Source organism: Urocitellus parryii, unplaced genomic scaffold, assembly GCF_045843805.1.
Source record: "Urocitellus parryii isolate mUroPar1 unplaced genomic scaffold, mUroPar1.hap1 Scaffold_62, whole genome shotgun sequence".
In the NCBI taxonomy this organism is placed as follows: Eukaryota; Metazoa; Chordata; class Mammalia; order Rodentia; family Sciuridae; genus Urocitellus; species Urocitellus parryii.
This window is the reverse complement of record NW_027554113.1, coordinates 2,514,052-2,537,615: the sequence shown is the minus strand read 5'-3', so window position 1 is coordinate 2,537,615 and position 23,564 is coordinate 2,514,052. Positions and strand designations below refer to the sequence as shown.

The 23,564-nt window shown below is 35.1% G+C and overlaps 1 pseudogene; it reads right to left on the bottom strand.

The window, feature by feature from the left end:
- The window catches only part of LOC144252878 (1-phosphatidylinositol 3-phosphate 5-kinase-like), a 28,330-nt pseudogene extending 5,042 nt beyond the window's left edge, over window positions 1-23,288 (bottom strand).
- Window positions 23,289-23,564: the final 276 nt, after the last annotated feature.

Genomic DNA, 23,564 nt, shown 5'->3' with positions numbered 1-23,564 from the left:
TATTTCATTTATGTTTCTTTAAAAAAAATCAATGAAATAGACATCCTTATGATCAAAACTAGCAATGGGTCAAAGACAGTGTACTAGTACCAGAAGAATTTTGCGTTCATCCTCAGTGGTCTCTGTCCTAACATATGTTCGGTTAGCCTGGGGACTGACAGATGTCTCATATGAAGGTACCATAGGAGAACCAGATCGATCCAATGACAGGTTAGTAATGCTGGCTGATCTGGAAACAAACAAACAAACAAACAAAAAGTAAAATAGCAGTTGTAAATTCATCTATAAATAGAATACAGTAAACATTCATATTTAAATAAATGCTTACTTGCCAATGTTAAGGGCAATTTCATTTTTTTATTGATTCTTTTTAGTTATGTATACAAGACAGTAGAATTTATATTGATATAATTATACAAGCATGGAATATATCTTGTTCTAATTAGGACCCCATTCTTATGGATGTACATAATGTGAGATTCACTGTGGTATGGTCATATACGTATATAATAAAGTTATGTCAGATTCATTCCACTGTCTTTCTTTTTCCTATCCTTCATTCCTCTTTGTCTAATCCAATGAAATTCTATTCTTCCCCTACTCTCTCCTTGTTGTGGCTTATCATCCACATATCAAAGAACTTTGGTTTTGGGGAATAGGTTATTTCAATTAGCATGATAGTGACCAGATGAATCCATTTACTGGCAAATGTCATAAAGTCATTCTTCTTTATGGCTGAGTAATATTCCATTATGTACATGTATCATATTTTCTTTATCCATTCATCTGTTGAAGAGCACATAGGTCGGCTCCATAACTTATCTATTGTGAACTGTGCTTCTATAAACATTAATGTAGCTGCGTCACTATAGTATGCTGATTTTAAGTCCTTTGGGTATAAACCAAGGAGTGAAATAACTGGGTCAAATGATGGTTCCATTTCTGAGGAATCTTCACACTGCTTTCCAGAGTGTGTGCACCAATTTGCAGTTCCACCATCAATGTGGGAGTATATCCTTTTCCCACACCGTTGTCAACATTCATTGTTACTTGAATTCTTGATAACTGCCATTCTTCCTAGAGTTTACTGTATTCTCAGTGTAGTTTTAAGGTGCTAGAGATGTTAAACATTTTTTTCATATATTTGTTGACCATTCATATTTCTTCTTCTGTGAAATGTCTATTCAGTTTTTTGCCCATTTATTAATTGGGTTATTTGATTTTTTGGTATTAAGTTTTTTTGAATTCTTTGTATATCCTGGAAATTAACACCCTGAGGTGCAGGTGACAAAGATTTTCTCCCATTCTATACGCTCCCTCTTCATGCTCTTGATTGTTTCCTTTGCTGTGAAGAAGCTTTTTAGTTTGATTCCATCTCATTTATGGGTGTGAGGACAATCCAGCTGTGACATCTGTTAACCCATTGATTGCCAGAGCTGATTCAGCTGATTTGGCTGCCTAGGTGGGTGCCCCCTTACTCGCTCACCACTTCTTGTATGTCCTCCCACTGTGTGCTCAATTGAAGAGGATGACCTTCTCCAATAGTGGAGGACTGTTCTTTAGTCAAGGGTATATTAGTAGCTGCATTGCCCTCCTAGAACCTCCAAATAAGCTCTCAAAGGCACTTTTAAAAGTAGTTATGATGATTATGTACAATGTCATTATTGGGAAAAACTAGGTGAAAGATACTCAGAAATTGTACTATCTGTGCAATTTCTATGTGAGTCTAAAATCATTTAGAAGTAAGTTTAAAAGAAAGTAGAAAGTAATTATGGAAATATTACAGAAAAATAATTATATAGTTATATATCAGTAATATTTCAAAGGAAGTAGATATAAACACTTGTTAAAAATATTAAAAATTAGGGGGTTTTATAGAGAAATATAAAAAATGGTAAATAAACATAGAAATAATATTACAAATCAGGAAGGAAAAAACTATAGTTCAGAGGTCAAATCCATCCTGTTTTTGTATAGTTCAAGGAACACCAATTCTGAACCCCAACTAAGTGAAATGTTATGTTCAAAAAAAGAATTCCTCTTTTCTTATTAGCAGACCTACATTTAAAATATTGTCCCCAGTTATTATTAAATTTTCATTTCATGAGTTAAAAAAACTAGTGAATATTTGTTTCTTCTGATGACAAAAGTACTTATACATGATTTACTTAAATGATTTATAAGTGTATTATCAACAGCATCAAGCAAGCTATTTAAAAAAAAAAATATGTAGCTAAAAATTTACTTTGCTTCTACCTAGGAAAAATGAAACCGAATTTTAGCTTCCAAACAAAGGATAAAAGGCAGAAGCATCTCTGTGTTAGATACTATGAAACCCATTCATTAGGGCAACACACACACACACATACCTTATTTAATCCTCACTGTATTCTTTAGAGTAGGTATTTATAGTTCCATGTTATAGATAATGAAAGCCAGAATTAGAGCTTTAGTTAATTTTAGGGCAACTCAGTTAATAAGCATGAGGGCTGCCATTCAAAATTAGGTTTCAGCCGGGTACAGTGGCACACTCCTGTAATCCCAGCAGCTCAGGAGGCTGAGACAGGAGGATCGTGAGTTCAAAGCCAGCCTCAGAAAAAAGTGAGGTGCTAAACAACTCAGTGTAGACCCTGTCTCCAAATAAAATACAAAAAATAGGGCTGGGAATGTGACTTAGTGGTTCAGTGCCCCTGAGTACAATTCCTGGAACCCGCCCCCCCCCAACCAAAAAAAGAAACTAGGTCTCAAATGAAAATCATCTTCTTTCCAATATAAAGATTTAAAAATATTTTTAAATAATTTAAGAAATTATTCAGAGATTTAGCAGAAAGTCACTATTAATGATTAATATATCAAATAACCTTTAAGCAATATTTTTAAAAATAATCAGCTATTCATTTCTTGGCATATTCTTTCAGTTCAAAGATTGCCACTATGTCTTACTCAATTAAAATCTCTTTTCCAGTTGGAGCATTAGTTCATGCATTCTGCTTTGTCTAATGTTCTAACCATCCTGCATTTATGCTATTACAGTGGCAGTAAGAAAAAAGCAAATTGGTTAATTTTGTTGTCAAAAGCGCTAATGAATATGCTAGTGGCAAGAATGCTGATGAAAATTATAAGCATAGGGCTGCCATTCATTGAATAAATTACATCTCTCCTAAAGACCTTCATCAATCTTAGAATTACTTGAAAACACATGAAGATATATTGTAAACACAGCTATCTCTTTGAGTACATGCCCACAGGAATACTACAATTTATCTTATTTTTTAAAAACTTTCCACATCCCTCTGCTGTATTTCCTTCCTTCTCTTTATAGCAAAACTCCCATTTCCAATTATTCCTCCATCCTATTTTAAACCCCAACCAACCCACTGAAATTACCTAGTATGCTTTAACTCATCTTACTTAACATTTCAGCATTTTAATTCCATGAAAACCTTTCTTCACTTGTCTAGTAAGGCAAACACACCTGGCCTGGTTGGCCCCTCCATCTCCTTCTTTATTGGGTCCTCTTCACTTCCCCAATCTCAGTCCTTGGTCCTATCTCCTCTTTTCACACTCACTCTGCTGACGATCCCCATCCAGGTTTATAACCTTAAATACCATTCACATAATAATGAAACCCAAGTTTATATTTCTAGCCTGTACCTCTTCCCTAAATTCTGGACTCATATATCCAACTGTCTATTTGACATCTTCCTTGGATCTCTAGAAGGTGTCTAATTCAGCTTGACACCTGTTAGTCAGAACTGCATATGCCTATAATCCCAGCAACTCCAGAGGCTAAGGCAGAAAGATCACAAGTCCAAGGTCAGCCTCAGCAATTTAGTGAGACCATGTCTCAAAATAAAAAGGGCTAGGAATGCAGCTCAGTGGTAAAGTACCCCTGGGTTCAATCCCCAGTACCAAAATAAATAAATAAAATCAAACTGTTACTCCCTGTCTTCCTCCATCTCAATTAATGGTGATTGCAATTGCTCAAGTCAAAAACCTGAGTCATCTTTGAATTCTCTTCCTGTTGTGGCCTACATTCAATTGACTAGCAAATGTCATTATGTCTATACTCAAAATGTATACAAAGATCATTATTAGGAACATTGATAAAAACAGAATACATACAACACATCAGATGACAGAAATTTCTTACCATTATAATTTCCAGAATTTATACATGATTATGTAAGGGACCTTAATTTTTTGTTCTAAGGGAACACACTTAAATATTAATAAGTAAAAAATAAGACTTCCTGTTTCTGGCCTGACATGTAAGAATCTTAGAAATTTTTACTCTGTCCTAACAACCAAAAAGCTAAAAAAACTGAAAAGTCAGCAATTCTTCATAGATCTGTCAGACAAATGAGATCACAGGACAAACTGCTACTTCAATCATAAGAATGAGACAGGTGTGTACAAAGAATAACAATTTACTGGAGCAGAAACTCACAAGTAGAAACCTCCCTGAAAAACAACTCATTTTAGGTAGAAAAACCTGAACTATAATTGACAAATTACAGATAGCTCAGTGTGAATAAGCCTGAAAACTCTAGGTGGGCCAAGTATTGGGGAGTGGGGCATGTATTTGTGAGTTTCATTTTCAGGAGTGCTACCAGGTCCTATTGGTGAATGTCAAAGAAAAAGGCCCTCCAGCTCCCCACCAAGGGAGGAAAAAAATATAATTTTGAATATGCCAGATCTTTTTAATAAGGCCTTCCCCGAGAAGAAACTATTTTATTAGAGCCTAACCTAGTAAAATAGCAGAGCTAAACACTCCCCCCTCCCCAGGGGAAGAGAAATACCCAATACCAGCCCCCTCTAAACCAACCATGTAGGGGAAGAGAAATACACAACTCTAGCCTCTTCCAACCATCCTGTCCCACCTAAGGAGGGCAAAGGAGTGGGGACAAGGACAGAGGGATAGGGAAGTACTTAAAAAGTTTATAGTCCCATGGCACAGGCTCACCAAAAAACTGAGACTTAACCAAAGGAGTCTGAAGATACTTCCCCTCATCCATGCCTTATCATTACATGACTAAAGAAAGGCCTATTTACTGCAGTTTCTTTCACCTACTATATCATGTCTAGTTACCAACCCAGAAGGCATACTAAAAGGAAAAAAAACAGTTTGGAGATATAGAACAAATATAAGAAAAAATTGGGTACGGCACAAATGTTGGAATTAACAGTGCAAGAATGTTTAACAAAACTTGTATGAGATCTAAATGAGGAAAACTACAACACATGAATAAAATAAACAATAAATAGATATTTCATGAATAGGAAAACTCAATATTGTCAAGATGTCAAGTTTCTCCAAACTTGATCTGATTCATTGCAATACCAATCAAAAACCAGCAAGTTACTTTGTAGACATCAAAAAAGTAACTCTAAAGAATATAAGAGGCAGCAAAACATCCCAAATAGTCAACACACTATAAAAGGAGAAAAAGTTGGGGAACTGATACAACCTGACTTTAAGATTTACTATAAAGTCACAATAATCAAGGCAATGGTATTGGTAAAAGAATAGCCAAATACGTCAACAAAACATAAAAGAGCCCAGGAATAGACTCACATAAATTGTCAACTGACCTTTGACAAAGGAATAAAAGTAAAACAAAGGAGCAATTAATCTTTCCAAATAAGTTTCCAATCTGAAAACTCAACTGTCCATCCACATATTAAAAAATAAATAAATCTAGAAAAGAACTGATACCCTTCACAAATTAACTCAAAATGGATCATAGACATAATTGTAAAAGGCAAAACTCCTAGAAAATAACATAACAGAAAATCTAGATGATCCTGGATATGGTAATGAGTTTAAAAATATGACACTCAGGTCACAGTGCATGAAAGAAATAATTGATCATCTGGACTTCATTAAATTCTTCTGCTCTGCAAAAGACAATGTCAAGAAAATGAAAAGACAAGCCATACACTGGGAGAGAATATTTGCAAAAGACACATCTGATAAAGGACTATGATCTAAAACACAACAATATGCTAGGTGTGGTAGTACATGCCTCTAATTCCACCAACACAGGAGGCTGAGGCAGGAGGACACACGTTAGTGAGACTGTCTCAAAATAAAGAATGGAAAAACAGTGGGCATGGGGGCTGATGTTATAACTCAGCAGGAAGGCACCTCAGGAGTCAATGTTCAATGTGAGTAATGCCAAAAAAAATGTTTTTTAATTAACAATGAGAATTAAAAAACAATAAAGTTTTTTGCTGTATTAAAAAAAAAAATAAAACAAAAGTTTTTAAAACTCAATGATGAGAAAATAAACAAACTGATTACAGATGATTAAAGATTTTGACATCTCACCAAAGAAGATATACAAACCACAAGGCAGATAAAAAAGATGTTCAACATCGTATGTCATTAAGAAATGGCAAATTAAAACAATAATGAGATACCAATATACATCTATAACATTGGCCCAAATCCAAAATACTGGAAACACCAATGCTGGTATCATGAGGAGCAAGAGAAACTCTTGCTGGTAGGAATGAAAAATGATATAGACACTTTGAAGAACAGTTTGAAAATATCTTACAAAAATGTTTCTTACCAAATGATCAAGCAATCATGCTCCTTGGTATTTATCTGAATAAAGTGAAAATTACTTGTACACAGGTATTTATAGTAATCTTACTCTTTCAATTGCTAAAACTTGGAAGCAATCAAGATGCCCTTCAGTAGGTAAACAGATACTGTACAACTGGACAATGGAACATTATTCTGCACTAAAAATATCAAGTCATAAAAGATAAAGTGAAAACTTTAATGCCCATTACCAAGTGAAAGAAGCCAATCTTAAAAATCTACATATATTCAGTGAATATAATTCTGGTAAAAAGGAAAACTACAGAGACAATTAAAAAAATCAATGATTATCATGGGTTAGAGGGAGGGATGAACAGACAAAACACAGCAGATTTTTAAGGCAGTGAAACTACTACTCTGTATAGTACAGTGGTAGATACATGTCATTTTGCATTTGTCCAAATCCATACAACCTACAATACCAGGAGACCCTAATGGAAACTACAAACTTTGAATGATAATGTGTCAGTGTAGGTTCTATAATAAATATACCACCATGGTCCCAGATATTCACAGTAGTGAAGGGTTGAGCATATGGAGAACAATGGAAAAGGGCCTCTGTACTTTCTCCTCAATTTTGTTATCACCCTAAAATTGCCATGTAAAATAAATCTGATGAACTAAAGAAATAAAAGATAACAATGCATGAAACATACTCTCAAATGGTTCAGGAAAAAATGTATGTGCATGTGTAAAATGACAGAATAAGCAAAAACATAAATAAGTAAATCTTAATGAATATATGGATACTTATTTTCCTATTCTTGCAAATCTTCTGCAAGTTTGAAAGTTTTTTAAAACAATTAAAAATTCAAGAAAAAAACACTCTCCCCATCTCATTCAGAGTAAAAGTCCTGACAATTAACTGTAAAACTGATCTACTTCAGACTCACAGGATTGTTTCTTATTAGTTGCTGGGAACTTGTCATTCCTGTTTTCTTGGTACACTCTTATACAAAAGGTCCACAAGGTTTCATTCTCTCACATCATTCTCTCACATCCTTCAGGTCTTTTTACTAAACTAGAAGACAGAGGATGGTGTAGGTACCAATATCTTAAGCCATTGATGAATACTGGAAAGAGCTACTCAAAGAATGAAAGCAAGAGCTGACCAACAAAAAGAAAATGATAGTTTAATTCAGCTTTTAGAACTGGGATTATAACAAGCAATCACCCTTTTTAATGCTTGTTGTTATTACCATGACAGGAAATAAAAAACAGACACAGAATACAGTGTTTCCATTTAGCATTTACCTATTTCGAGCGGGGGATTTCCCAGCATCCTCCTGAACAGATACAAGTCTTGTTGACAGAGTAGTGTTGGAGGAGTCTGGATGAATCAAACTACAAAGAAAATAGGAAAATATTGAGATCGCTTGGAACAGTAAAAGACAAACCCAATTCCAATGAGATATTTTAACATTTAAAAGCAAATTAAATCTTTTCCCCTGAAATTGGGGGATTATGGGTCACTTTTGCACTTGCTTGGATTAAGGTGAAAACTGTGTGATTATCATATCAAATGTCAAAAGAATGATAAAGTTTTTTAAGTGTACCAAACATTAAGAACACCAATAGTCAAACACGGTGGTGCATGCCGGTAATTCCAGCAACTCAGGAGGCTGTGACAGGAGGACTGTGAGTTCAAAGCCTCAGCAATAGTGAGAAGCTAAGCAATTTAATACAACCCTGCCTCTAAATAAAATATAAAAATAGGGCTGGGGATGCGATTCAGTGGCCATGTGCCCCTGAGTTCAATCCCAAGTACACCCCCCGCAAAATAACAATAAAATAATGAAATTGGTTGGATCAGTGACTTACATGATAATTTCCCAAATCACATATAAGATGGAAATGATTTGGGAAATATGAGTTCTAAAACTTTACTCTCTGTCCCCACAGCCCACTGGAATAGCAAAATAAAAAGCAAACCTAGGTCTAAGAGCAGGTTCCACCTCTTACTAGCTGTGTGACCAAATTCATTATTTAATCTTTCTGAACTTCAGCATCTGCATCTGTCAAAAGGAAAAAACAGTGCCTACCAAAGAGGTATAATGAATAAAAGAGAATGAATATTAAATAATTAGCACAAAGTCTAAAACTATTATTCTACCTTTGACATCTATCAAACACCTCTCAGGAAGCTATCATACCTGGTTTGTTTTATAAAATTTGTTTTATTAAATTGTACCTGCCAATTAAGGGCTCATATAGCCAGATCATACACAATTAAAAGATATTACTAATTAAAATAAAAAATCTAATTTCATTTAGAAATATGAATACAAATCTCATTAGTATTATCCCTAAAAAGACTTCATTAGGAATTATTAATCTCAGTGACTTCTATTGCCTATTCATCAAATATCATGAAGTTTATATACATGCCATGTGCTATTCTTGGTGCCAACAGTAAAACAGTGAGTGAACAATAAAGATATAGTCTCTCGTCTTACTGAGATTATACTCTAATTGGTCAATAACCTCACTACCCATAAACATCTATGATCCTGCTGGAGGTGAACCAAAGAGAAAGGAGAAAATGGTGAATTTGAAATAATTTGAATAAAAGTCAACCGAAAGCACTTATAAGTCAAGAAACTTAGTATTTCTCAAGTTTAAATAAAATTATATTCAAGTGCCAGTACCTTTGCCAGGCCAAATCATCCTCTAAGAATATGTTACGGCTGGCTTTTCTACTCCCAACAGGTGTTCGGGGTTCACTGGGATCAAGTACAGACACAGAGCAAGCAGAATCTGAAAGAGCACTCAAATCTTCCCCAATGGAATTACTGTCTGTGGAATGAGCATAACTTAAGCTATTTTTCTACAAAAGGTGCAAGCTCGGAGGTCTCCTGGGAGGAAAAAAAATTCAATAAGTAAATAAACCAATGTAAATGTAAACAACACAATTTCCCTAGGCAACAAGTGAGGAAATTAAAGTTTCTATTATGAAGCCCTGAAGAGTGGCCTCTAGAAGGGTACACAATTTTGAAATAAACTAATAAAATGGCCTAAACACAATATGATATATTGAGATAAACTTTGCTGAAATTCTTATAACGAACAGTTAAAATAGAAATGAAATGTACTTGGGAGAACAAACAAGATTACTTAATACTTCTATTTTTTTTTTTTTTTTAGGATGTAGTCCTGCGCAAAAATAAGTGTTAATTTCTACCTTGTTTTTCTAAAACATTGGTTTGTGATTCCGTAACAATTTGGTGTATTAAAAATGGAGGTGAAATAGTCATATGCCACATAATGTTTTGGTTAACAAGATCACATAATACAATAATTGTCACATAATGGAGCCGAAAAACTCCATTTTGTTCCCCCCACCTGCAGTACTGCGGATCAAACCCAGGGCCTCACACTTCTGAGGCAAGAATACTACCACTTATCTGTAGCTCTGGCCCTTGAAAAATTCTTATCACCTGGTGATGTTGTAGCCATCATAATGTTGTAGGGCAACACATTTCTAATGTTTGTGATGCTGTTATAAATAAATCTACTACTCTGTAGATCTTATAAAAGCATAGCACATACAATTACATATATTACATAAAAGTTGGTAATGATGATAAATGACTATGTCACTGACTTATGTCATTATGATCTACACTTTTTATCATTATTTTAGAATGAACAACCTTTTACTTATAAAAAAATTTACCATAAAACAGTATACCATGTTGGATCAGTAGCAGTCTCTCAATTGTTCAAAATGCTATGTTGATACCCAGAAGGCTAGATAGAAGGAACACCTGAGGCCAGAAGTTCAAAACCAGCCTGGGCAACTGCAAGACCCCAAAAACCCAATCCACCCTACCAAAAAAAAAAAAGGGGGCCATAGGGATCTATTAACCAGCACCATCCAGGTTGGTTTAAGTATATTCCATAATGTTCACACAAAGATAAACTCACCTAAGTGATGCACTTCTCAGAACTTACCCATCATTAAGCAACACAAGACTATATTTAACTTTACATGTAATTTAACAATTCTACCTTAATTATTTATTACCACTACTACTAAAAATCTGAAGTGACAGAAAAGATTTCTAAAAGTTCACTGTACTGCTTTTGCCATAATTTCACCAACTATAATAATACCTCTGTTTTATTTTAAAACTACTATTATATAATACTTAATTTTATTAAACTATACATGTATCTTAATCAAAATAAAATGTCAGTTGTTGATATACTAATTTCTGTCATCACAATTTAAAAGATAAAATCTATTAAAACTATTAAGAAAAATAGATCTGCATCCACTTCAATCAGGACCCCAGAAAACAGTAACAACAAAGTGAACACCAGTCTAGGATAATCAAAGCACTAGGATAATTACCATCAACTGACCAAGGCAGAATTTCAGTGAGGATGTGAAATTACTTCCTTCCTGAAAGACCTACAGTTTACCATTACAAAAGCGGGTTTGTTTCTTACACTATTAAAGGAAATCTCCCTGAACCAGTCAGCTCTCAAAACTAAAGTTATCAAACCAATAAAGACAGTCAAGCCTGACCAGGAAAGTTTCATTTCATTAGAGCATTCATCAGCAAAGGCCACTACACATATAAGTGTATTATATGATGGAAAAATTAAGGCTGATGAGACACAGTCCTGCCACCAGAGAACTCACAGTATACTGGAGATGATGGACATATATAATTTAAAATGCTGCATGATGAATGCATAGATATTACTTTTACTATTACCATAATAATTGCTTAATATTCATGGATCCTTTGATATGTGCCAGACATTGTTCCAGGTATTCTACATTTATTCAGCATCTCAATGTGCAATTGTGCACTAAATATATTATTCCCATTTGTGATGGTTAATCTCGGGTCAACTTGGCTAGACAAGGGGTTTGGTCAAGTAATCTAAACAGTTATCTGGGGTTGAGGGGTGCAGGGAGTATGATTAATATTTACAAATACTGAAGTAAAGCAAATTATTCTCCACAAGGTAGTGAGTCTCATCCAATCAGTTAAAGGTCTGAGGAGGTAAGACTAAAGTTTCCAGAATAAAAAGGAAATACTGCAAGGCAGAAATCCTATAGAAGTTTTCAGCCTGCTAGCCTCCTTGAGAATTTCAGACTTGCCAGCCCTTCACAATCATTAAATCACTTGAGCTGATTCCTTAAAATACAGATAAACTTCTCTCACTCATTTGCTCAGTGTGTGTGCATAACTCCATTCATTCTGTTTCTTTAAAGAATTCTCACTAATGCAGATTTTGGTACTGTTATATTTGAATATGAGATGTCCCTCAAAAGCTCCTGTAGTAATGCAGTAATAAGGTGAAATGACTGGATTGTGAGAGCTGTAACCTGATCAGTCTAGCCTAGTTTAAATGGACCTCCTGGTATCTGTAGGTAACTTGTATGTGGCTGAAGGAGGTGGGTCATTAGGTTCATGTCTTTCCTCTCTGCTTCCTGACCCCACCATAAACTAAGCAGCTTTCCTTCACCACTCCCTTCTGCCATGAAGCTCCATCTCATCTCAGGCCCAGAGCAGTGGACTCAATTGACCATGGATTAAACTTCTGGAACCAGGAGCCAAAATAAACTTTCCCTCCTCTATATTGTTTTTGTCAGGTATTTTTTGTCACCAGACACACAAACATAACTAAAACTGGTAAAAAGAATGGTTCCAAAGGAAAAGAATTTTAAGGATAAGGTTCCTGAATGGGCTTTCATGTTTCTAGAACTGGTTCTCTGATTGGACTGAAAGGCACTAATGATTTTATTTCTAACAGCAAAGAGAATATTGATAATCTATGGTGTGCTTAGCAATACAAACATGCAAAATATCACCTATGTATGGATACTCCTAATCAAATACTTATAAGAAGCAAGATTATGAGTTACTATGTATTTAATCTTTGAACATTTTTGTCAAACTAATAAGTATATTAAGATAAACTTATTGTTCCTAATTGCACTACACAAAGTAGAGAAATAAAAGAATAACCTCAGGATTCAAATTCCCAGTTCAAGAACTGAGCTAATTAAAAGTTTCTGTCTTCCCTGAAAGAATCCCTTATCTCCTATGGCCTCAGTGCTAAGATTGCTGAATATCTAACCAATTCTCAAAATACAAGGGGCTGAATTAATACACATAACAACAAAGACAGAGACAGGAGTGATGGTTCTGTTCACAAGCCAAAGAACATGAAGAACTACCAGCAACCACCGGAAAATAGGAGAGAAGCCTGGTTGAATTCTCCCTTGGAGCCTCCAGAAGGAAGTAAGACTGCCAACACTTTGATTCCAAGCTTTTGGCCCCCAGAAATGCAGAAATGGGAGAACAAATTTCAGTTGTTTAAAAAAAATACCAAACCCATAACTTCAATTACCAATCTTGCAGTATGTCTGCTAATAAAGTGAGGACACTGATTAGGAAGAAATGGGATCCTGAAAATTAGAATGAAGATATATGGGAAAAGCCAAAAGAAGCTAAGGATATTAAACCCCCAAATCTGAACCTCCTGTCGGAAGTAGCCTTTCCAAGTCATCCGAAATTAACTCTGCTTTGCTTCAGGAATTTGTAATGCCCTCCCTCGAGTTAGGTGCCTTGCAAGACACTTCTAATTCCCCTCAAGATCTATTCCTAGTACCTCCAACCCATAGTCAAGTCCTGTCAGGTCTTAAAGGTAAGGTACAAAGTAAGACCAATGAGGATGTATGTGGTATACCCGAAGAACCAAATGACTATTCCAATTAATATAGACAAAAACCCAAGGAATGTGTGAGATGGCTATTGAGGGTATAGGATAAGAGTGGATAGAAAATTGGCCCAAGTTGAATTTACTGATATGGGTCCATTAAATAGAGATTCCATATTTAATCTTGCAGCTTGAGAAGTTAAAAGAAGCTCTTAAGTCTATTTAGTTGACTGGCTAAAAAATATGAATCTTTAAAAGGTGGCTTATATTAAAAATGAAGATAAAATGCCTGAACTTCCCTAATATACTACAGAGCAAGGAATACATGAGCTTAGGAAACAGGAATGAGTTAATTTTGCACATACATAACCACACTCCCTCTCTCTTATTATGTGATGCTCTGCATGACCTTTGGGCTCTGCTAGCAAGAAAGACATCACCAGAGGAGTACCCTAGACCTTGTACCTCTACAATCAACAAAAACAGGTATTTGGTTTTTTTTCCTGATGCCAATTATGAAACAGGGATTGGTATGTACTGGTTTGGCTAACGTAGCCAAACCTGCAGAGGAATTCAGTACAGCTCAATTCATTGTTCAACAGCTACTGGGTTTATTTGGTCAAGATACTCGTAATATGGAAGCAGAAGCTTCTCATACTTGTTGTATTTGGAGCTATCACCAGGAACTAAAAGCTAAAGTAAACAAAAGATTTTCTTCCTGATAACTTGAATAATCTGGATGTAGACAAAACCACTGGGACCTAGTTATGATTTGATTATTTATAAAGTAATGCTAATTGTGCTAATACTTGGAAAGCATAAAAAATCTAGTTGTAAGTGATAGTAGTGTTTGATTTGACAGAAAACTAAAGTAAACTTTTAATAATAGTCTCTCTTTACATATGACTTAAGGAATTTATCTATGGATATTAGTAACCTTTTTCTATGATTTGCCTATAATAAATCATACTTGGTCACACACATAAAATAGAGTGGATTTGCCATATAAAACCTGCTCCCTTATCCCTGAAAGATATACCTTTCAGCACAACCATGAAACATAAATTTGTGAGCGGAGACTCAGAATCCCTGAAGGGCTCTGGCTGCTATTGCTTTTCTTTTTAGATAAGAAATTACTGCTACCACTGAACCAGGAAAACCAAATGCAATTGGGATAACTGGATCCTCAGGTATCAGGGGCCAAAGGGATTTATGGCCTTTGAATACTGTGACTATACAATTAAAGCAAGGAAACATTCAACTTTTTCAGGGATTACCAGCACTAACTCTAAACTGAAACTAATTCCAAGGACTCAAACATCACTGTTGTTCACCAGTCACAGCAGAGGCTTAGGGAGGCATGGCAACTGATGGGAGTTTTAGCTCAGGTACATGTGACAGTGAGTTTAGTGGATCCCCAAAGCCCATTCTGTGGTTATTTCATCAGTTCTAGAATATATAATTGATATAGACATATTCAGCAACTGGTAAAATCCATACATTGATTCCTTAACCTCTATTATGGTGCTTCTGGCCTCTAGAACTGTAAGACAATAAATTTCTATTGTTCTAAGCCATTCAGCCAGTACTTTGTTATGGTAGTCCTAAGAGACTAAAATGCCAGCCAGGCATGGAACACACACCTAAAATCCCAGTGACACAGGAGGCTGAGGCAGGATGATCACAAGTTCAAGGCCAGCCTCAGCAATTCAGCAAGTCCCTCTTTCAAAATTAAAAAAAAAAAGACCAGGGATCTAGCTCAGTGGTTAAGTGCCTCAATAAAAAGGAAAGAAATCAATCCTAACCGTATGAGATAGATTTTATCCTAAGGGTAATGGTAGCTCTGAAAAGGTATTTATCCTAAGAGTACTAAGCAGGGAAATAACCTGACATGATCAATTGGCATTCTACAAATACTGACTTGAATATGAAAAATGAATTCAAGATAGGGAAAAACTAGGAGTAAGAAAATCTCTTAAAAGCTCTAGTCAATCTGGATGAAAGATAATGAACTCTGTAGCAATTTTAGTTTCTTTTATTTTCAAGTGAATGAAAGCAAAAGGAAAATCTATACAATAACAAAAATAACATGAAAGAAGTCAAGAGCATTTTCTTGAGTAATTTTGGTCCACCTTCCACTCCAAATCACTGCATAAATCCACACACCATTGTCAGCTTTCTTCTGTTTCAACAAATAACTTGAATTTTCAGTATTGCTAAAATTTGACTATGTTCCTTATGGAAGAATAAGAGTAAGATACAATTTGCCAAAACATAGTGTCATATAAGTCAAGAAAAAACTTTAAAAATAAGAACTCTCATAATAATATAAATTAGAAATCTACTCTAACCATCTTGTCTGATAACTTTTAACATCCCTAGAGCTTTCTGCTAGTGTCTATGATACACTGTCTTTTATTCTAGTTATTTTTTAACTTTCCATCTACTTTATCACTTGACTGTGAAGTGCTGTCGCCCTCACTATTGCATCCCCACGCCTTACACACAAGGCCCAAAATAAAAATTGGCTTATTGTTGGTCCTGTATTATAATTATTTTATACTTATGACCATTAAAAATTGTAACACTGTCAATAAAATGCATTTACCTGTATAGCCCATAAATTTTCCAGGGATTTCTTGATTACAGCAATGACTGCAGAAAATCTGCCCACATAGTTGGCAATGGTGTCTGCGCCTAAAGGTTGTGAATTTTTCACTACAGTCACAGCACTCTTTACATTGGCTATCTGGCATCCAGTATTGCTTCAGGTCACTATCCTATAACAATAAAAATGTGTGAAGACTTCTTGAAAATACTGATTTTTATATTGTAATGGCAAATAAAATCCTTGAAGATTTTTTTTACAGAAATGAGAAGTTAATTCTAAAATTCATAATAAATGCAAAAGACCAAAATGACCAAGAACAATCCTGAAGAATAAAACAGGATTTACATTACCATCCTTCAAGACTTATTCAAAAGCTATATAATTTTAAATAGTACTGGTGCAAGGACAAAAAAAATGGAGATATGGAACAGAAAAAAGTAGCTTAGCATACACTAATGTGTACATGATTTTTGTGATAAAATTTACAGCACAATCAATGACAGATGGTCTTTCAAAAACTATGGTGCTATCCTCATGTCCATTATATCCAAATAGACATGAAAATAAAAGGAAACTTGACCCTATTTATTCACACAAATAATAAAGCTTCTTAAAAAGAATCATAGGGGTATATCTACAGATCCTGGCCTGAAACTAGCCTTAAAAGGAGAAAAAAACACTAGCCTTAAAAGGAGAAAAAAAACTGATACAATTAACCACATTAAAGTTAAGAACTTACGTTAAAAAAATTGTGGTTTTCACAACTGAAATAAATAATAAATATACTATCATTTTATTCTTTATTTTTGGTACCAGGGATTGAAACCAGGGCACTCAACCTCTGAACCACATCCCCAGCCCTTTCTTATATTTCATTTAGAGATAGAGTCTCACTAAGTTGCTGAGGCTGGCTTTGAACTCAAGATTCTACTGCCTCAGCCTCCCAAGCCTCTGGTATTACAGGTCTGCACCACCACACCCAGCTTAACAAATACATTTTCTTTCAAGTCATATTATGTCATTTTTCAGTGGGAATGGTATGATCCCAAAAAGTATGTAAGAAGAAATCTTCCAAAGCACTAATTATTACCTGGCTTTTTCCCTCCATGATTTCTTTGAGACGTTTTGATACTGTGCTGAGGCTTCGAAGCTGAACAGCTGTACGAGGATCATGACCTCCAAAGGTAGGTTCTGCCTTCCTTCTTGTATCTGAGTCATATTAAAAAAAAAAAGAGAGAACAACAAAGGCAATCTTGTTAACGGTTCCTTGTGTCTATATAAAACACTGCATCTATGTGATGTGAAGTGCTTTTATTACTTGTATTCTCCCAACCAGTGACATAGGTTGAGAGTTAAGGGTGGTCTTTATAAGGGTAACAGACTGTTGAAAGTATTTCTTATTGCCATGTAAAATACTATTTCACAAGCAAGTAAAAGCCATCTAAGACAAGAACTATCTGAGCTGATGGTTTGGAGGCCTAAAACAGCAGCATTATCTACATGGTCAGAATTCAGTAATGATTTCTTTTGCTCTTTGGTCCCAACCTATAATAAATACCTGCTGGACATTTAACAGAAGAAAAAGCAACTCCAGAGGATTAAACACTAGCCATAAAAGGAGCAAAAAAAAAAAAAAACTAATAAACCACATTAAAGTTAAGAATTTAGGTTAAAAAAATGTGGTTAGTTTAGCTTAGTCTCTATAGTCAAATAGGTAAGCAATAGGATCAAATGGTTCACTTCTGGGGCTAATCATCAAAAAGAAATAACTCACCCCTAAAGATTCTGATAGAGGGCTGGGGTTGTGGGTCATCGATAGAGCACTCACCTAGCATGTTTGATCCTCAGCACCACATAAAAATAAATAAAACAAAGGTATTGTGTCTAGCTACACTAAAAAATAAATATATTTTTAAAAAAAGATTCTGATAGAATTCAAAACATCTAAGAGAGTAGATTTGACCATGATAAAATCTGACAAATGTCCAAGCATATTATAACTGCCAAAGAATTGCTAAAACTCTAGTCCTATCCTTCTCTATTGCACCCAACCCAATCCTGTAGTTCCAAACTGAAAGGGTCAGGTATTTTGGTCATAGTGACAAAAAGTTAAGATACTCCAGCTGTTTCAAAACCTAAGGGTGAACAGGAGGTGATCTGACAAAAAAGATGAGTTATCTAACTATGGACTGACAACTCTGTAACCATGAACCCAAAATAAACTTTTCTTACAAGTTGTTCCTCTCAGGTATTTTGGTCATACTGACAAAAAGTTAAGACACTCCAGCTGTTTCACTGAAATGGCAATACTAAACATAAATCTATCTATAATAAAACAAGCCCAGATTCTAGCTTTGTAACCAGAATGGTAGATGCCCACCAAAAGTGCCACTAGTAGGTAACTGTACTTTTCTTGTGGACCAAAACTACTGCAGTTTCTATTCCTGGATTAGTGTTATGGTTTTGATATGAGGTGTTCCTGAAAAACTCAAATTAGTTAATACACGAATATTCAGAGATGAAATGTTTAGGCTATGGACACTATAATCTTATCAGTGAATCAATCAATTTAATGGATTAATAATCTGAGTGGATTACTGGGTGGTAATTATAGGCAGCTGGGACATGACTGGAAGAAGGAGGCCAGTAGGGGTATATCCTTAGGCCTTATATTTTGTTCCTAGCTACTCACTCTCTCTACTTCCTAACTTCCAAGAGCTGAGCAGCTTTCCTCTACCATGTCCTTCTATTCTAACATTCTGCCTTGCCTCAGGCCCAGTGTAATGGAGTTGGCTGACTATGGAGTGAAACTTCTGAAACCATGAACCAAAGTAAACTTTTCTTAAAAGTTGTTCCTATCAGGTATTTTGGTCATAGTGACAAAAAGTTAAGACACTCCAGCTGTTTCAAAATCTAAGGGTGAATAGGAGGTGATTTGACAAAAAAGATGAACATCCAATTAGCTTAAACACTCTAGTCTTATAACCCATGGAGCTCCCACTAACCTAAACAGACTGCAGTTATTTCCAAGGTTTCAAGTACCCACAGGCAACTGCAGTCTAAAATTTTAACATTTGTCTTCATTCTTTCAAGAGAAAGAGACAACAATCACATGATTTTTAACATATTTATTGTCATATTTATTTTTGTTACTCTCTTTCTATGCCTAATTTACAAGTTAAACTTTATCACAGATGTGTACATATGGGGATAAAAAACATAGGGTCTGGTACTATCTGTGGTTTCAAGCCTCTACTGGTACAGAAAAGAAAGGAGGTTTAGAGTATATCCCTGCAGATAATGGGAACTACTATAAAATGGAAAATCTGGGGCTGGGGTTGTAGCTCAGTGGTAAAGCACTTGCCTAGCATGCATCAGACACTGAGCTCGATTCTGAGCACCACAAACAGATAAATAAAATAAAGGTCCATCAACAACAACAACAACAAAATAATAATGATTTAAAAAATAAAATGGAAAATCTGCCTCAAACTCACTATTTGCCAGATTTATATTAGGTGTGCTTTGTTTTAGTTGGGTGGGAAATAAAAGATTGCAAAGAAATGAGAGGTTGATATCTAAATCCAAATTTACAAAGAATTACCTAAAACAATTTAATGAAATAATCACTGTATCTAAACTGCACTTATTTTTAAACACTTTGAAAACTTTTTATCTTAATTTAGCATTAGTAATACCTCAGAGGTGGTACTAAAATGTAAGTATTAGAACGACCAAATTATTCTTGAGTCTCAAAATATAAAGCAACTATCCATGAATTATAAGTTGAAAAAGGAGACAAAGCTGTGAGAATTACAATGGCAATGCTCCGCATACTGGCAATAACAAACTGTGAAGCCCCTTGCATTTAGCTACTTAGAAATACAAGATAGTATTAATAACATCATCCACTGGAAAAGGATGAGTGAGGCTCTTCCTAGAACCATGAGCACTAGTGCCCTTGAATTAAGATGAACAGACACTGAGAAAATCTAGTCTAGCTCTTTGCTCTTAGGCAAATAATCTTAGCTGCTTCTTATAAAAGAGATACCAGGAAATTAAATTATTTTCCTAAGGTCTAAAGCCAGTACATAATTACAGTTCTTTAGTGAAGAAAGGAACTTATTTGGCCAAACAGTCCCAGGCTTTTGAAGTTCGAATGCATCTAAGGTAGAATCCAAGAATAAAGACAATAAAAAAAGGTAGAGGGGCTGGGGTTGTAGCTCAGTGGTAGAGCACTTGCCTGGCACATGTGGGACACTGGGTTCGATCTTTAGCACCACATAAAAAAAACTAAATTAGTAAAATAAAGATATTTTTAAATTTTTTTTTAATATAGAAACTGCAACAAATGAGACATTAGAAGCTCCATCTAAAAATATTTAAATTCAATTGTATCATAACACGACAGGCAAAGTTAGGCAGTCTGTCACTACTAAAAGATGAGTTTCTACTCCAACTCCTCAACTGAACAAGTGAGGAAATCCTATGCTTAAAATGGAGACTGCTGCTCTCCTTGGTCTCCTTTTCTTCTTTCTGTAGCTAAGGAAAGCGTGGTATTTTGAAAAACTAAGATCAATAATTCTGCAAAGAAAAGGTGGTAGGTGAAATTTTCAGACAATAATGTCTTCATTCAATATTATTTAGTCAGAAGGGCTCCCTCAACAAAAACAGGCTGTTGGCCATGGGCCAGGTATAAGAGCTAAGGTTAAAGGTTAAAGTGGAGATGTTTTAAAATAAAAGGAGAGCTCCTTTATTTCTCTTCCCTTGCCCACCTTCCAATTCTTAACCAGGGGTTAAAGCTCACTGCCTTAGAAGTCCTGTAAAGATGACACAGCCAGCTCTGATCCAGTTCTTCAGCAGTACTTCTTCTTGATTTCTCTTGCCTCTTCCAATAAACCAAATCTCAGCTAGAAATAAAATATCCTTCTGCCAAACACCATTGCTTTCATCTATTTTTCATTCTCATGGGGAAGACTGGCCAGGGCCCACAGGATCTGGTATTCAGGGACACTTGATTTCTCAATGCTGTATCCCTTTGCCTCTATTACACCACTTCCCACTGCCTTCTTCTATCACCTTGATAGATGGTTGGGCAAACCATTCTACTGAGTTTAGCAATCTACCAGAAATAAAGCATAAAATATTTACTCTCTCCAGTTTCTTCACTTCACTGATCCCTAGCACGCACTCATTAGAAGAGCATGAAAATGAAGGAGGTGACTGTGTAATAAACCAGGATGGAGAATAAACAGGCAAGAAGAGCTCCGCTTATACAGCCATACTGATAGTTTGCACCCCACAAAGGACACAGGCCAAGAGCAAGTGGCAGCCCAGCAATGGAGTTGAAGAATTCTGCAGCCAGAGGCATGCACATCACATTTCACTAGCACCCAAATACAGACACAGAATTCATTCACAAGACTGAAACTAACCTGTGTTCTCCTGGGGATGCTGCAAATTGTTCTCTGCTGAAACTCAAGCAAGTAATTAATCAAAAAGCAGCCAAGAGGTCTGTTGTTTGCCTAAATCAAAGTTTAGTGACATGTTTAAGAGCTTTTATTCAGATATCAACAAATTCTTTCACTAATTAAGTAATAGTTTTATTTATTCTGGAGAGTACCTGACTATTCCAAACAACAAGAAAGTTAAGTCAGTAAATAACTTGGGAAACAATGACTGTGGAAAAATCTTAGAAGAATGAAATAAGAACACTCTTTTACCTAACACTGAAGAGCGTCACTGAAGTTCCTCATTAAGCTGTTTTTTATAAGAACAGGTGACCTCACTGATTGTGTCCTTGAAGGGAGCTGAGGGCTGGACCAAATTCCACTGGGAGAAGGGTGCTCTCCTTGGCTCCCTTCTCCTCTCTCTGTAGAGCAAAAGAAAGGTTGACATTATTTGAAAAATTGAGACACAAGAATTCAGCAAAGAGAAAACATGAAATTTTCCAGACAACTATATTATATATATACATACATACACACACACATACATATATATACTTATATATATGTATGTATATATTACATGCATAATTTAAAATTAGGCTTTTGGATTTTTTTAAAAGAAAGAAATCCAAAGAGTAGAGCAAAATTATAAGCCAATAATCACACCCTTGGTATATGTGATTTTCTGTTTTACTTTTCATTTGAAATTTGAGGAAACAGAATGCAAGCTTTTTACACAAAGGCCCAGATTTTTTGCTGTGTTTATGGAAGAGATTCCTTGTACTATTGAAACAGCACCCAATATAGTAGCTGCTCAATAAACGTTTACTAAATAAATAGAGTATTATCTTATAAAGAGACTACATAATATAATATCTTAGATGGAATCTTATAACAATAAAAGGACATTATGTAAAAATTTTAAAACTCTGAATAAAATACATACAGTAGTTAGTGAAAATTGTAAAATCTTTACATTAGTGCAGTAATACTGATAGTATAGTAATACTAACCTAAGATGTTAATAATAGCAGAAACTGAATGTAGGGGTAAACTAAGTGCTCTGCATTATCTTTCCAATTTTTCTATAAATCTAATAAAACTGTTTTAAAAATTAAAGCTTATTTTTTAAAAATTATCATCTTAAAAATGTACCAAGTTTTTACAGTACTTTAAACCTAACCATTAATAAACTTAATTAGAACTATCAAAATTTCTACTGAGGGGCTGGGGTTGTGGCTCGGTGATAAAGTGTTTGCCTCCCACATGTGAGGCACTGGGTTCGATCCTCAGCACTACATAAAAACAAGTTAAACAAAATAAAGGTGTTGTATCCACCTACAACTAAAAACAATATTTAAAAAAAAATTCTACCTAGTCTGGGCTCAATGGCACACAATCCCAGCAGCTCAGGAGGCTGACACAGGAAGATCACAAGTTCAAAGCCAGCCTCAGGAAATTAGTGACACTGTAAGCAACTCAGCAAGACAAGCTCTTGCCCTGTCTTTAAATAAAATATAAAACAGGGCTGGGGATGTGTTCAGTGGTTAAGCACCCCTGGGTTCAACAGTACCCCCCCCCAAAAAAAAAAAAGAAATCTAGCTTTTTCTTCTTAAGCAGAAAAATCTGGTGATATATGAATTAAGCATCTTATTAATATTTCACTTTTTCACAAAGATACAACATGAAAGTTGAATAAGGGAACTATAAAGAATCAAAACTGTAAGTTTTCTGATGCTTAAGAGTAAGTCTTCCCTTTGTTAAATCGAAAAAGATTTACAAAAGAACTATATGCTGATTTAAAAGAAGGTTCATCCTGGTCAGGAGTCAAAGGTTTAAAGTGTATAAGATGAGAATGACTGGTAGGAGGTCGAGGCAAATCATTAGCAGAGTCCAGTGTTGAGGAAGTCTTATCATCTGTGGCCATTTCATGAGTCTGCAAAAGAAAAAAAAAGTTACTGTTTCAGAAGCCAAAAGTTAATTTCAAACAATATGCATACATCTGGAAGATCCTATTCTGTGAGAGTTTTTACCTATGAAAACCAAAGAGTCAGTGAATTTAGCTTAGCATACTCAAGTGAAGGTTTAAAAACACTGCTGTCTAAATCAAACCTCAACACCTAAAACTGATGGTCAACCTAATTTCAAACATTACTATTAAAATCATTTTAAAATTTTTAAATTAAAAAATTTGCAGGTAAGT